The sequence below is a fragment of the Vulpes vulpes genome, chromosome 9 (genome assembly GCF_048418805.1).
Source record: "Vulpes vulpes isolate BD-2025 chromosome 9, VulVul3, whole genome shotgun sequence".
In the NCBI taxonomy this organism is placed as follows: domain Eukaryota; kingdom Metazoa; phylum Chordata; class Mammalia; order Carnivora; family Canidae; genus Vulpes; species Vulpes vulpes.
The window spans coordinates 31,992,636-32,009,512 of NC_132788.1; the positions used below are offsets into that span (position 1 = coordinate 31,992,636).

The window sequence follows — 16,877 nt, forward strand, 5'->3', positions numbered from 1 at the left end:
ATTCAATGGGGAAGGGACAGCATCTTCAACAAATGATCCTGGCAAAAGTGAGTGTCTGTACACAGAAGAATGAAACTGGAGCCTTACCTTCTATCATACATAAAAGTTAACACAAAATGAAGAAATACCTGAATGTAAAAATTAAATCTTTAAAAGTCTTAGAAAAAAACAGGAGAAATTTTTTCATGACACAGAACACAGCAATGATTTTTTGGACATGACACCAAAAGCACAGGCAACAACAACAAAAATGGATAAACTGGACTTCATCAAATTTACAAACTATGTGCATTAGTGGACACCATCAAAAGGATGAAAAGATAACCCACTGGGAACTATTTGCAAAACATACAGCAGACAGACAATTAGTATAATCCCAATATATGGAGAACTATCACACAATGACAACAGTAACAAAATAACCTAATTCAAAAATGGGCAAAGGATTTGGATAGACATTTCTCCAAAGAATATATACAAGTGGCCAATAAGCACATGCTCAATATCATTATCCATTAGGGAAATGCAAATGAAAACCACATAGATATTATATTTCACATCCATTAAGATAGCTATTTTAAAAAATGAAAAATAACAAGTGGTGACAAGGATATAGAGAAATTGGGACTCTTGTACTTTGCTGGTTGGCATGTAAAATGGTAGAGGCACTGTGAAAAATAGTTTTATGCTTCCTCAAAAAGCTAAAAATAGAATTACCATATCATGCAGCAATTCCACTCCTCAGTATATACCCAAAAGTGACAGCAGAAACTCAGATACTTGCACAACAATGTGTATAGCAGTATTACAACGAAGGCTGAAGCAACTCAAGTGTCCACGAACAGATGAACAGATAAACAAAAGGTGGTTTATATGTATCATGGAATATTACTCAGTCATAAAATGGAATGAAATTCTGATATATGCTACAACATGGAATTAACCTTGAACACATGCTAAATGGCCCTACTCACAAAGAGACAAATGTTGCATGATTCTACCTTTATGAGGTATCTAGAATAGGCAAATTCATAAAAACAGAAGGTAGAATAAAGGTTACCACAGGCTTAGGGGAAAGTGGAGTCGAAGGTTTTGTTAAATTGGTACAGACCTCCTGTTTGAGGTAATGAGAAAGTTCTGAAAATGGATAGTGAAGGCTGTGAAACAATGCAAATGTACTTACTGCCACTGAACTGTAAACTTAAAAACGGTAAATTTTATGTTATGAATATTTTACCACAATAAAAATATAGATAGCTGGGGAGTTCTGCATCTATTAAAGAAATTGAATCTATTTTTCCATTAAAAAAAATTTCATACCCAAAATGAATTCGACTGAACATTTAAGTAATAATCCATTCAGTCAGTTAAGCATCTGTCTTCGGTTCAAGTCATGATCCCAGAGTCTTGGGATCAAGCCCCACATGGGGCTCCCTGTTGGGAGGGGGGGCCTGCTTCTCCCTCTCCCTCTGCTGTTCCCCCTGCTTGTGTGCACACACTCTCTCTCAAATGAATAAGTAAAATCTTTAAAAATAATAATAATCCAGACTAAGCAACTCCAGGAACCTGAAGAATGAATACTTTGAAAAAAGTAAACTGGTAGACTAACAATACATGATTTCCAGACCCATTATAAAGCTGCAGAAACCAACACAGGGAGGCACTGACATAAAGTCAAATACATTAAAGGGACAGAACAGAGTCCAGAAGTAGACTCACCCTATAGAAACAACTGTTTTTACAAAGGTATAAAAGCTATGCAGTGCAGAAACGACAGTCTTTTCAACAAATGGTTTTAGAACATAGAAGAAAGAAAAGAGGGGAGAAGGGAAGAAAACAAAGAAAAGAGAACTCTGATTCCTATGCTTAACACTGTATCCAAAAATTAATTCAAAATGAATCACAGACCTAAAGTAACACATAAAATTCTAGAGGAAAATAGAGAAAATCATTGCAACCCTCTGTTAAGCAAAAGATACAACACTAAAACCATCATTCATAAGAAAAGATTGATAAACTGCATTTCATCAAAATAAAAAACTTCTGCTTTTAGAAATAACTTTTAAGAGAATGACAAGAGGAGCCACAGACTAAGAAAATACTGGCAAAGTATATATTATGTAATAAGGGACTCATATGCAGAATATGTAAAGAATTCTCAAAACTCGACAATAAGAAAAAAATTAAAATGAGTAAGATTTATAAACTTCACACACACACACACACACACACACACTCAAAACAGATCAACAGCAAATAAGAACTTAAAGACACTCAACATCACTAGTCATTAGACAATGCAAATTAAACCACAATGAGATTACTAATACATACATACCTATTAGGATGGTTAAAATTTTTAAAGTCTGATCATGCTAAATATAACAGGTGAGGATGTGGAAACAGGAATTTTAATATACTGCTAGTGAGAATGTAAAATGATACAATCACTTTATTAAAAAATGGATGAACTATTTTCCAAAGTTAAACGAGCATTTACCATATGATCCAGCTATTCTATTACTGGCTATTTACTCTAAAGAAACAAAAATTAATATTCATATAAAATCCTGTACCTCAATGTTTATCACAGGCTTACTAATAACCACCAAAACTTGGAAACAATCCAATGTCTTATAATAAGTGGATGGATAAATCAACTCAGAAACATCCATGCAATGGAATATAACCAACTCAGCAATAAAAAGAAACAAACTACTGGCATCAACAACTTGGATATAGCTCAAAAGCAGAAAGCTAAGTGAAAAAAGCCTGAAATTTTTGCATAATATATTCCATTTATATTACATTCTCAAAAAGATAAAATTATAGCGATGAAGAATGACCAGTGGTTGCCAGAGGTAGAGGCAGGGGAAAAGTATGACTAAAAAGACACTAGTTAGTTTTTTTGGAATGATAGAACTGCTTAATATCCTCACTGTGGTAACAATTAAGTGACTATATACATTTGTATAATACATGTTAAAATTCAAAAAAACTAGCCAATATCAAATACCACAATGCCAAAAAAAAAAGACCAATTTTATTGTATGGTAATAAAAAAAAAAAAACTATCTACTCATATGGTAGGAACATAACATATAAAAAATATTTTCTGAAAGAATTATAAGAGAACATGTATTATAAAATCCCTACTTTGTACTGATTTATGGTTTACTTTGATACTAAGTCCAAGACTGATTTTGTAGAATTGTTCTGTGGGCTTTTGAAGTAATGAGTTCTTCATCTAAAAGATTTGTTGACTAGGGGTCCTGCATGACCCAGTTGGTTAAACAACCAACTCTCAGTTTTGGCTCAGGTCATGATCTCAGGGTTGTGAGATGGAGCCCTGCATCGGTCAGACTCTGCACTCAGCACAGTCTGCTTAAGATTCTCTCTCTCTCTCTCTCTCCCTCTCCCTCCCTTTGCCCCTCCCTTCCCAGGCTCTCTTTCTCTCTCTCAATAAATCTTACAAAAAAAAAGAGAAAAAAAGACTTGTTGATTAAGGTGGGCCTGGCTAGGTCTGTCAATAGAACATGTAACTCGTGATCTTGGAGTTGCACGTTTGAGCCCCAAAATGGGTGTAGGATTCCTTAAAATTGTTAAATAAACAAACAAACAAACAAACAAATAAATAAAATGTGTTGGTTGTGTTATTCTTTTTCCCTATGGTCTCACTTATGTCTTTGGGATCTATTTAATTATGAAAGAGATGTAACAAATCTCCTAAGGTAATTGTATTTTCATCAAATTCTCTTTATGTTTTGAACAGATTTTGCTGTCACAAAGAGCATCTAGGTTTGGTGCCTACTTGTTATAACTGTTACAGCTACTTTGTTAGGAATTAATTGGGCCTTTCATTATTACATACTGTCCTATTTCATTATATCCAGTACATTAGTCTTGAATTCTACTTTAAACTACATTATATTACCACCTCTGCTTTAGTATTGCTTGCATTTGCCTGGCCTACTCCTTTTTTTTTTTTTCCCCCTCAAACTTTCATTATTTAAGTACTCTTCAATTCCATCTGACAATGTAAATTATTAGGAGAATTGGACCTATTGACATTTATTTAACTGATATATTTTAATTCTGTTGCTTCCTTATGTTTAACATTCCATTCAAATTTGTGCTTGATTCTTTTTATTTCTGTATTACTATGTTGTGATTAAAAGAATACCAAGTTAGATGTTATGAAGCTGGGTTTAGTCTCAGCTTTCTTACTGAGGTCTGGATAGGCAAGAGCTCAACCTGTTTAAGTAGGTTTCCCCCTTCTCATCAAGAAATATAAAAATTCCTGCTTCACCTGCTACTTTATTTTGGAAGAGGGAATAGAGAATATCAGTGTAGGGAGACATCAGGAGGGATACTATGAAAGCTTAAGGATCCAGTGGAGAAAATATTATGACAACCTAGATTCCCCAAATTTGAGTTTACAAACTTTGAAAGTATCAACAATGAAAAGAGGTAGGTGCTCTGCTACCCCAGGGGACAGAGTAACTAGTTTTAAGAGTTGAGAAGGAAGGGAAGGGGGTGAAAAATGACATACAAAACCTTATGAAGATTAAAGTCTGGGAGATGAAGAATAATCTGGGAGTCCAGGGCTTTTTGTAATGACTACTTACAGAGAGACAAGCAACAGCAAGACAAAAAAATATTTGGAGAGTAAAGGGGGGGAGGGGGTTGAGAAAGGCTGGCTGAATTCCGAAGACTGAAATTTGAATCCTGCTGATGGATGTGGGGCTGGCAGAGGGTGGGATGGTCTTATTCCAAACAAATATCATTATCCAATAAAGAAGAAATTAAATGACCACAAAATAACTTGGAAATTAAGAAACAAATGAATTTCTGAATCAAAAATTTCAAATATATCCAAAGAGCAATGAAAAAAGAAATACACCCTACCAAAACCTATGGGGCACTTGTTCTTAGAGGACACCTTGAGTAAGGACTAAAAAGAAGGGAACACTTATCTTAAGAAATTAACAAAATAAACCAAAAGAAAAGTAGGAAGGGGGGAAGGAAAGAAATGAAGCAATTTCTCAAACAATTAAATAAATATATTCCTCAGGATACCAGGGTGGCTCAGTTGGTTAAGTATCCAAATCTTGATTTTGGCTCAGGTCATGATCTCAGAGTCATGAGATCAAGCCCCAAACCAGGCTCTTCACTGAGCCTGACTGAGATTTTCTTTCTCTCCCTCTCCCTCTGGTTCTACCCTACTTGTGTGTGCACATGCTCTCTCTCTCTCAAATAAATAAAATCTTAAAATAAAAAGAATTTCTTTAAATTTTCTAATTTAAATAGATTTTCTAATGTTTTAATTTGAAATAAGTATTACTTGAAGTACTTTTTATGCTCAAAGGTCACCTAAAACAAGATTTTTAAAACCTTTAAAAAAATAAAAACTAAAAAACTTTAACATGAAGCAAATTCTGCCTATTTAATCAGATTATATAAAATCGGTTACACTAATTTCTACAAGGATCTACTCTCCATGCTTAAATTTCAGTTTTATCTATGCAGCTGATTAAAGTACCACCTTAAGGACCTCCCATAGCAGAAAAAGAAACCCGGTACCTTTTTCTTTTTTCCCCAAACACTCTCATGCAACAAATAAAAAACCCAGTCAAAATATTCTTCAATTGTTGTGTATTTACTTTTATGTCAGAATCATCTTGCATTTTACCTTTAAATATTTGTTGTTTCATTCTATTTCTTCTTCTGAGATTGAAATATACATATGTGCTGAATCTCCTTTCCTGATTTCCACATCATTTTCTGTGTGTTTTAACATCTTTATTCATTTTGGTAAATTCTACCCACTTTCTCCATTTCTAGCTTCTATTGTGCTTTTATTTTGTTTTTCAGTCTCCACTGTTCCTTGTGATCCTTCCAATTTCAGTGATGGTTTTATTTTCTTACTTTATTTTTCTTTCTGCTCAGTCAGCTTACATTGCATTTTCTCATGCAGTCACACTATCTCTTCCCTGACCTCTTATATATCATTGCTTTGTGCTCTCAGTGGTAAATACTTTCAAAAAGTGTTTCAAATTCATAGCAAATCAGCTGGGCATGATTTTCATTTCCTTTACAGAAATATTTCTTTCTGCTGAGTATTCTTCAACTCTTTCTTGTTCTTCTGCTACTTTCTTCCTTTTTGATTCTTGAATGGGGAGGGAGGGGCTTTAAGCTGAAATCCTTTTGATAATTCATCTTTAGAGGTAAGGTTGTTTTGGACAAGCTATTTGTAAGAGGTTCATGCAGAAGGCTATAGTGGTTCCAATTCCTGACCAGCAAAACTTTGTCTTGATTCAGGGTTTTATAGGAGAATCCTGAAGGGTTTTTTGTTTTGTTCTTTTTGTACTTCTCAACAGCCAATGGAGACAGGCAGCCTTGAAGTTTTCACAATGCAAAGACATCCCTTCCCCTCCTGCTACAGAGAGGGACAAATGCAAAAATGGCTTGTTCCTATGATTCTTTGTTTGGCTTCCCCTCCTCCTTTGAGTCTGAGAATCAAACCAGGTGCAGGGAAGCCCCTGCCATTAGCTTAAAAAACCATTTTGCTTTTGCAAACAAGGGATTTAGGCTTTGCATCTCCAGGTGGGCCTCTCAGATTCACGAAGCATCTCTGGCTGGTTCTAAGCTCTGCAGCTGTGGCATCTTCACCCTCCTTCTTCCCAAATGCATCCTGCTTATGCTACTACTTTTGGCAGCCATTCCACCTATTCCCCACCTGGCCTGGGGTTTTTAGCTTTACTTCTAGTTCAGTGGAATATGGGGCTTGTGTTTTACGTTTTCCCTCTCTTTGTTGTTATTTTGGCTAACTGCCAGAAAGCAGAAAAAAAAAAAAATGCCAGCTTTACTGTACCATCCTCAGACTCAAAACTCAACAATTATGTTAAAAGAATATTTTATACAAGATAGAAATGTCTCACTATATTCCTGAAAGATAGACGTGTGCTTTCCTTACTACTTTACGTAAAATAGTAATTTTCCACAAAACATTAATTTTTACAGGGCCATTAGCAAATGAGTTAATTGTTTTTATTTTAAAAACTCATGTGTGTATAAGTTATAACTAAGGCAGAAAATAATCTGATGTCTAAATGTAAAAGATATTTTTCAAGACCCAGGGTCCATTTGGGAAACAAATTATGTATATCCTAATCAGTATAGCACAATCTTAGTACTGGTTTTTAAAGCAGACAAAGCCTTTTTAAAAATAAAGACAATATATAATTTGTCATGTCCAAGTCCTCGGATTTCATTTGGGTTTAAAATGAAGAAATACCTTTACATTACATATTGATCATTCCCTTAAGTACAATTTTAACGGTAGGCAAATTCATTTTCCTGCCAGTTCCTACTCTTCTACTCCTCGCCATCCACTGTGAGGCATGTACTGAGTGAAATAAAGTTTTTTGTTTGTTTGTTTGTTTAAGGAATAATATACCAAAGCCAAATTAAAGCAGATTTCAAACTACTAGTGTTTTAAATGATTCCTTTTCACACATAAATGTAAGTCTGTAAATATTAATATGCCACACAAAAAGCTAAGTAAACATTTAGAGGCACTAGGAGTTTATACTGAAGAAAGAAAGAAGACCTCTTCCTGGCAGAATTCTAAGTAAGAAATGTAGATGGAATGATGAGATTTTAAAAAATCACCATCTGACAACCACCACAGAATGACAGGATGATACTTTAAAGAAATTTGGCATATATTACCTTAAGTAACCAAAGTCCCATCACCAATAATGGTACAAATATACACCATGCTCTGAGAAGCACTTTGTGGAATTCCTGCCAAAATACATAACCCAAATCTAAGCACAAAGATATATTTGACAGATGCAACTGAAGGATATTCTACATTATAATCGACCTGTATGTACTCTTCAAAAATGTCAAGGCCATAAAAGACATAGAAAGACCAAAGATCTGCCCGGGTTAAGACACTGAAGAGAAATGACAACTAAACTCAGTTGTGATCCTGAACTGGATCCTGACCAGAAATAGTTTTGGGTGTTTTGTTTTTGTTTTTGTTTTTTTTTTGCTAAATAAGACATTAGGGGGGAAATTAATGAAATCTGTCTGTATACAGTAAAATTGTATCCATGTTCACTCAGGAAATACACATTGAAGTATTTAGAGAGCTTTCTGTAATTTTACTCTGGGTTCAAAATTGTGTGGAGAGAGAGCATGATAAAGCATATGTGATAAATATTAACATCTGGGAACATACAAGAATTCTTGTACTATTTTTACAACTTTTCTCTACATATGAAATTATTTAGCATCTGGAAAAAAAGGGAAAAAAACAAATCCAAATAAATGAACACAAATAAATGAACATAATAAATGAAAACAAAACCAGTTAAAAGAACCTCTTTATTTTCCTTAATAATAATGCTAGGATCGTATTTAATACATTCTACTCATCAGATCATGAAATTTTAGAGCTGTAAGAAAAATGTATTATCTCTCAACAAAACTCTGCCATTTATAGGTGGAAACCGTGAAGTTAAAGGACTTCCTCAAGATCTTGCCAACTGGTTCAAGGCAGAGCCAAGGCTACTATCCTGCTCTGACTCAGCTCTTTCACATTGCAAGCTGTCTCTGAATACCTTTATATTGTCATCTACTCTATAAACATGTGATACACCAACATATTTAGCTCAATCTTCTCTTATATTCTAGTAAGCTCATGTGGCAAACCACTTTCAGGCGATCTAAATCTCATCTTAAAAAGGCATTTAAGGGATCCCTGGGTGGCGCAGCGGTTTAGCGCCTGCCTTTGGCCCAGGGAGCCATCCTGGAGATCCGGGATCGAATCCCACGTCGGGTTCCCGGTGCATGGAGCCTGCTTCTCCCTCTGCCTGTGACTCTGCCTCTCTCTCTCTCTCACTGTGTGCCTACCATAAGTAAATAAAAAAAATAAAAAAATAAAAAAAAGGCATTTAAGTATTACTGCTCCTAAAAATCTTCAGTAACTAATATCGATAAACATGTTGAGTTCAGAATTATGCAGGATACTGTAGCAAATGCTAAAAACACAATATTAACACACTATAGTATTAAGTGATACTGTTAGGTCCATGATGATAGATACCAAGTCTACATTATTCATCATTACAACTCCAACCCTTAGGACAGTACCTGACATACAATAAATATTCAGATAATTGCTAAGTAAAAGACAATCCATAGTACAAGAAAGAAATCTATGTACAGATTAATCATAATCATAATACCCACAGTGCTAACCAAGTGTCATGAAACAACAAATAAGTTATTTTTGCTTGGTGATCTACAAAGGCTCCAGAAACTTAATGAAACCAAAGCTAAGTCTTACAAGACAAATAATTCGACAGACTTGGAAGCAATGGGGTGGTGAGAGGGAGGGTAGAAGGAATTAGATAAAAGACTGAAGGCTAGAAAATATGTGGTATTTCTATTGAATTTTTAAACATAGGCTTACCTATCGCTGCTGCAAGTTCTGGATCGAAAATATCTGTGAACCTCAAGAGCAGGCTAAAGAGATGTTTAAACGACAGATTAGAAATTTGTCTTTAACCATTTGGCAAAACGTTCATGATTATATTTTGTCACAAATTAGACACAGGTAAAAATAGCTGATGTAGGTCTGCTCACATGAATAATGCCTCACTGCAGAAATACAGAGAGGAATTAAATTATTGGAAGGCAATAAAAGAATCCCAAGAGCAAAGAAGTTTCCTTAACGTATTCCCCATACTCCCCTACATAATTCTCAACTGTGAAAAGATTTGGGTTTCACGGGGTGCCTGGGTGGCTCGATCCGTTAGCCATCTGCCTTCAGCTCAGGTTATGATCTCAAGGTCCTGGGACCCAGACCCAAGTGGGGTTCTCTGCTCAGCGGTGAGTATGCTTTTCTCTCTTACTCTTCCTCTGTACTCTCCCTCTCTCTGTCACTCTCTCTTCTCAAACAAATAAAATTAAAAAAAAAAAAAAAGATTTAAGCTTGATTTTGGTTTTTAACTATAAATGTATGTCCTTGTGAGAAAATAGTAGCAACACGTCATACTGCGATGTGGACAAAAGAGGGGAAAATAAGTCTCTTGGAATGCAACAAGCTAATTTTGTGTTTAAATCTCCACTCTGAATTCAAGTATAAACAGAAAGCTGTAGACTGATAAACAGAAAGGGTAGACTGACCACACAATAGATAGCCAGAGTAAGTACAATCTGGCAAATGCTAGGCAGGGTGAATGCAAAAGTAGGCAATAGGGAGCTCCCGAAAGCTTTTTTTTAAAAACAGAATTCTTGACAAAAACTGTTCTACATTTTAATGCCAGCAAAAAAAATGCCAGCAAGAAAATTAACAAAACACAACTGCCATGGTTATGGTGAAAGATAAGGACTAAACCTAAGAAATGGTAAACAAAATAGAAAGAGATGAGAAATGAAAATAATAGCAAAAGACACATATGAGTACTCTAAGATTTCATATCTCCCAGAATTATTTATTTATTATAAGGCAGAAGGGTCAGTTATTAGAAGCTCTTCAAAAATACAATCTAAGCTTCTATTAAAGCCCTAAATTTATCAAATTAATCCATTTTCTCTCACATTATCTCCTACAATAGGACAAGACTGTTCTATCGACCTGTATGCATTAATAATAACAAGGAAATAGCTATCAGATGTCTGAAATGAAAAAAAAAAAAGTATGAATTTTTGCTGCTAGAGGTTTTTTTTTTTTTTTTGTCCAGAGTATACTGCAACACATAATGGCCTTTTGGTATTCAAAAGCTGGTGTCTGGGACACCTGGGTGGCTCAGTGGTTGAGTGTCTGCCTTCCTAGAGTCCCACATTGGGCTCCCTGCATGGAGCCTGCTTCTCCCTCTGCCTATGTCTCTGCCTCTCTCTGTCTCTCATGAATAAATAAATAAAATCTTAAAAAAAAAAAAAAAGCCGGTGTCATTAATTGTATTGAAGGGTTAACTCTCCCTTTCTTGGTTTTGCTTTCTTGTGTTTCCGATGAAACCAGCATCATAAAAGTAAAATAAATAGATTTTCTACTTAACATTGAACCCTCTTGATTATAACTTTGCTTACTTCTAACATGAGTTAGGTGACCGCACTAACAAGAATCTTAAGACTGCACTTGTAAAAATGTTCTCTCCCCAACATGAAGTTTTTAAATTCATAAAAGTCAAGACTTCACATTTTAAGAATGGAAAAGGTATGTATCCGTACTCAGTTACTACAAAGACTCCGTTACAAAAACAAAAGAAACTTGCAGAGTAGTAGTGGTAGTAAAAATACCAGAATAATAAAATAACAATGGTATTGGCTATTATTTATTGGACAGTAACAACGTGCCAGACATTTGAACCAGTGGTTCTTCTTACAGAATTGCTAATCCTTCCAATAACCCTTGTCATTAAAGGTACTTTGTCAGAAAACCAGGGAACTGATATGGTACAAAACAACAAATTTTAATACCAGCTCTGAATATAAGCAGGTCATGGCAAGGGATACATTGTTAGCTGGAAATGTATTCTAAACTCTATGTTATGCTTCTTCCTAGGCAGAGAGTCTACTTCTCTATTAAGACTTTTTAAAGACTCCACAACCAGAAAGTGATTAAAAACCAATGCTATTTATGCGTTCATATTTTCAAAGTTAGAGGAGAAAAATACTCACCATGCAGAGCTACAGATGGAAGGAGTAACTACCAGTTAGAGGAAATTAAATTTGTAATAAACAGTGCGATCATAACTAGTCTGCATTCTTAATTTACAAATGAAGTTGGCCAAAAAGGATGGGGATACAGAGACATAGGAGGGACAGCAATTTAGGTAACGGAAGGTCTCTAAACCCCTTCCAGTTTCTGAAACACTTTGCTAGTTCTTTTTTTTTTTTTTTTTTTTTTAAGATTTTACTTATTTATTCATGATAGACATAAAGAGAGAGAAAGAGTCAGAGACACAAGGCAGAGAGAGAAGCAAGCTCCATGAGGGACCCCGACGCGGGACTCGATCCCAGGGCTCCAGGATCGCGCCCCAGACCAAAGGCAGGCGACGAACCGCTGAGCCACCCAGGGATCCCCATTTTGCCAATTCTTTACTTCACCATGGCTCAAAGCATCTTATACATTTAACATTAGATAAGGTTTGAGGGATTTTTATTCCAACCTCATTTTTCAAATGAAGAAATGAAGGCCTAGAACATTCAAGTATCGCAAAAAAGGTCACATAAGTGGCAGCACCAGTTTCATAATCTGGATCTCCTGGCTGCTACCACTCACGTTGATCAAACTCCAACAGTCTGAAATAAACTGGAAAAATAACCTACTAATTTGAATTAGTTAAGATATCCTTTGTTGTGCAACAATACAAATGACATTTCACTTCCACTAACTCTAGATCTGTAAAGAAATATAAACTTATTGGTCAGAACAATTATTAAAGACTGCATCCACGACAAATGTTTTTGTACTAACTCAAAAAGCACAGGCTTCTATCTTAGTAGAGCCATTTGTTCTCCAGGTACCCAGAAAGAATAAGTATTCAACGTTGTTTCCCATAGCACAGCACAGGTGCCAATAATGCATATCTAGCTAGAAAAGTAAGCCAACTTTCTCCCTGACCACAACTCTTTCTTTCTTTCTTTTTTTTTTTTTTTTACAACCCTTTCTTGAAAGAGGTAAAGGTATTAAAATTTGGCAGTGAGCAGCTGAAAATTCATTAAGTACTGAGAAAAATTTGGAGCAGATTAGATCCAAACATGTTTGTCTAAGGGAAGGGTCTAAGGAATCTAATAAATCCACTTAGCAGATCTGATGCTAGAGAAAGAACCTCAATTATGTAAACACTCTATAAACCTTCCAGAAAAGTTTAACACAACTTAACCAGTCATCCACCGGATACATTTAGGAAAATGTTGCCAACCAAAAATTGTATTGGGTTGAACTATATGAAATGACAGTCAACCATTCCTGACTTCAGAATCAGCAATTTCATATGCCTTAACCTACATGAGAGTCACATCTCAAGAAAAAAAAAAAAAAAAAGGTCACAGGGCTATAGAAGTCCTATTAAGACAATGTTCAATATAGCAACTTTTTAACCCTCAAATATAATAGATGGTGATCGTGAAAATTACTCAGTCCTTTAAATAATGCACACACACACACACACACACACACTCCCCATACTACTATGCTAGCCCACAGTGTTTCATTAATTTATTCCTTGTTATGTACAAATCTTTCACTCCAAAATACGCTGTACTTAATATATTTAAATGAGAAAAATTAGAAAATATATTGTCATACTTTAAAAATATATAAAACTACAAAAAGAATGTATTACAGAATAAAATCTGAAATCCTTACGCATCTACAAAAGTAAAACTTGATGAAGTGATTTGAACTTCTGGAACTGAATACTGTTTAAAAACCAGGACAGCCTCGACTACTAGGAATAACAATAATAATAATAATAGCCAGATGGCAAGGGTAACTTTACCTGGAGAACTCTAAGGCTTCAGGGATATCACAAGTGCTTGCAACACCCACTGCTCGAGCTCCACTGCTCTCACCTGATCTCAACTCGAACTCCTGCCAATTATAATTTTCCCTCAAGAAAAAGCCAAGAAAAGAAACAACATACTAATTTGTTCCTTGACCTCTCTGTGCTGTGGCAGAATGCGGAGTAAAACAATTACCCTTTATTCTCAACGGTGGTCCCAGCTTAAACTCACAGCATCTTGGACTACAGTAAATTACTCCAGTAGTCAGAAGACCACAGGGTTCTTTCACAAGCGGACTCCGAAAAGCACGGGGGGTGGGGCACCCAAGCAGGCCAGGAACGTGACCTAGGGCGTCACGAAACGTTCTGCGTGGAACACTACGTATTCAGAGAAAGTCTGACAGAAAGCAAAGGACTGAAGTTACAGCTCCACTCGCGGGCTGACGGCGAGCCTGAGCGCCCCCCTGCCCCGCCCGCCGCCAGCCCAGACTCGGGCCCACACCCGCCCGCCGCGCCCGAGGCTGCTCGGCAGCAACCCGCCGGCGGAGCCGAGCGGCGGCCCTCGGAACTGTTCTTTATCTGGTACAACAGGAGGGGAAACGTATCCAGACGAGTCGGGCCTGCCAGAGGCCGACACCCAGGCGGGCGTGGCGGGTGGCGGGGGGCGGGGGGCGGGGGGCCGGCCGGGGCCGGGCCGGGGCCGCGGGCCGCGCCGCCGACAGGCCTGGGAGCACGCGCGGAGCCCGCCCCCCGGCCCGCACCTGCCGCTGCCTTTACCGTTCCGGAGCCGCCCAGCACACAGCCGCCACGGCGGCAGAAAGCCCGCTGCCCTCGTCACCGCCCGCAGACCCGCCTCACCTGGACTTGCCCACGCCACTCTCGCCGATGTTGACGACCTTCAGGGTAGTCAGCACGTCCCCCTCCATCCTGACCCTGCTCCGCTCTGAGCCCAGCCGGCCTCCCGGGTCCGGCTCTCAACCCTTCCCCCGGGCGCGGTGGCCGCGCATGCGCAGCGCTGCGCACCTGAAACCTTCCTTCTACCCGGGCTGTTTAGGTTGCACAAGCGCCGGTCTCCCCGGTTCCGCCTTGAGGAAGCTCCGCATCTGCGCAAACTCAGAGTCTCCGGCGTCTTTCCGGAGTGATTAATCAGCCTTTGCGCAAGCGCGGATGGGAAGACCCGCGAGTGATCTCACCCTCCTTTTGTAGGCTGTCGCTCCTCCCCTGCCCTAACCTAAACTCTGTTCTACAGAGAGGACTCGGGGCTTCCCTGTTCTTGGTGCTATGGTATCAGTGCCCTCTGGGTCCCACGCCAGCTGGCTGGAACCTGCTCTGGCTTCATTCCTGCCAGCCTCATTTCTTGGGGGCTGTATCTTATTCTTTTTATGTTCTGAGATAATTCTTGGAACAACCTGGGTCTGTATCTAATACTCCCACTGTCCCCATTCCAAAGCAAGCGTGTGTGTGTCCTCTTCCTTGAGATCAGGTTCTCTTTATTCATAAACTGAACTGAATCTGTCCACTTTTATTAGTTTTGCTCTTTTATAGGTAGAACATTTTCCCAAGCTTCTATCTATGATACTTTTTATAACTGCTTTCTCCCTTAATGCATTGACTTAGCATTTCATTACAAAAATAATAAGTAATAGTGAGAGCACCGTTTTTTCTTGTTCCCAATTTTAAGAATAGCTATAGAATTTCACCTATTGTTTGTTATTTCCCATGACTTATTAATGCAATGTAACATATTAGTGAATTTTGCTATATTATTCTATGCTGAGATAAAGCTTGATTGATTTTGGCAAATTATTCTGGCAAATTATTCCTTTATACACTGTTCAGTTATATTCTCTGGCACATTATTTATGAGTTTGCATATATAAATATATTCCTCAGTGAGACTGAGATATATTTCCTATAAGTCACTTTCACTTAGAGAAATTAATTAATTATTAATTTTTTGAGAGAAAGAGCAAGCACAGTGGGGAGGAGTGGAGAGAGAGAGAATATCAAGTAGGTTCCACACCCAGCACAGAGTCCGGAGGTGGGGGATGATCTCATGACCTTGAGACCAGTGGTTCACTTTATTACGAATATTTTCTTCACTGTGACTTAGTATAATATGTATATGCAATTAGAGTAATGATTACCAAACATTTTGACAAGTACAGAAAATAGTAGTTAATGTTTTGCATCTGCTACATGGTATGTCACCAAAAGAACCATTGATTCTGCAGAATAAGGAAACACCTACACAAAGTACATGACAGAAATATGAATGTCTAATGAATTTATTTTAATATTTGCTTACACATTTTTATAAAAGTTACCCTATGTTGTTTAAATTACCTGTTACCAAAATTAGTGCCTGAACGTTGTCATTTCCAGAGCTTAACTCTGGAAACCATTTTAAAATTGTAATCATTTTATTTCTGTAAAATGTATCATCCTTCATTTCTAAATATCTAATTTCTAAAATTAAAGAGCTCTGAGATCTCTTCCTTATAACAGCTTTAGTGGTGCTGTTTTGTTTGGTAGACTCAAGTCCTACCAAGAGAGAAAACCAAGAATTATATCTAATGACCTCAAATTCAGACTATAGACTGCAGAAGGAGAAGGCAGACTGCTCATACCTTCAGTCTGCAGCCCTGGAAAGCACTGCAGATCATCAGTGTTGTAAGAGCTTGCTGCAGGGTGTAGGGACCCATCGGTCCCTATCCTTCCCAAAGATTGTGCTGAGGGAAGACACCTCAATCAGGACAACACTGGAAAGTCTAAGAAACTGCCCAGATGAGTCTATGTCACCAAACTGCCACAAAAATTGAGATCAGAAACGCATAACCAAAACAATTGTTCTATACGTTATAAATATTGGCATAGTTATTTTGTTGTATATTGGGTATTTATTGAGTTTGCACAAAGTGCTAGCACTGTTTGACACTCCTTAGAAGCAGGTACTCTGGTTGGTTCCCATTTAACTTGTCCAAGGTTACACACTCAAGATGGTGCCCAGTTGGGAGGTGAACACAGGCACCTGACTACAGAGCTCATAACACTAACTGGTGCACAATGCTACCTCCGAATAACTGAATGTGAAGGGCTAGATTTATTGGTACAAATGACACAAACACAACTTTGTGTCTTCTTTCCCTAGGTTATATTATTAAGGATTTAACAACCTTTCTAGCTTTATATTTTTTGAGTCTTATATCACTGTTTACAGGCTCTGGTTTATCACAAGTACTATTTCATGTGCAAATTCCACATAGTAAAAATTTTTTAAAATAGGACTTAAATCACAAAGCTGTCCCATTTGTAGTACTAGCAAAATGAGTATCAAAGAATCTGCTCTGC

The 16,877-nt window shown here is 37.4% G+C and overlaps 1 long non-coding RNA gene across 1 annotated transcript; it reads right to left on the reverse strand.

Annotated features, from left to right (window-relative positions):
• Positions 1-8,383: 8,383 nt before the first annotated feature.
• On the reverse strand, positions 8,384-14,651 carry LOC140593854 (uncharacterized). Its single transcript, XR_011994190.1, has 4 exons — positions 14,385-14,651; positions 13,723-13,923; positions 9,488-9,540; positions 8,384-8,921 (listed from the first exon to the last, which is right to left on the reverse strand). It is a non-coding gene; the product is annotated as an uncharacterized lncRNA (long non-coding RNA).
• Positions 14,652-16,877: the final 2,226 nt, after the last annotated feature.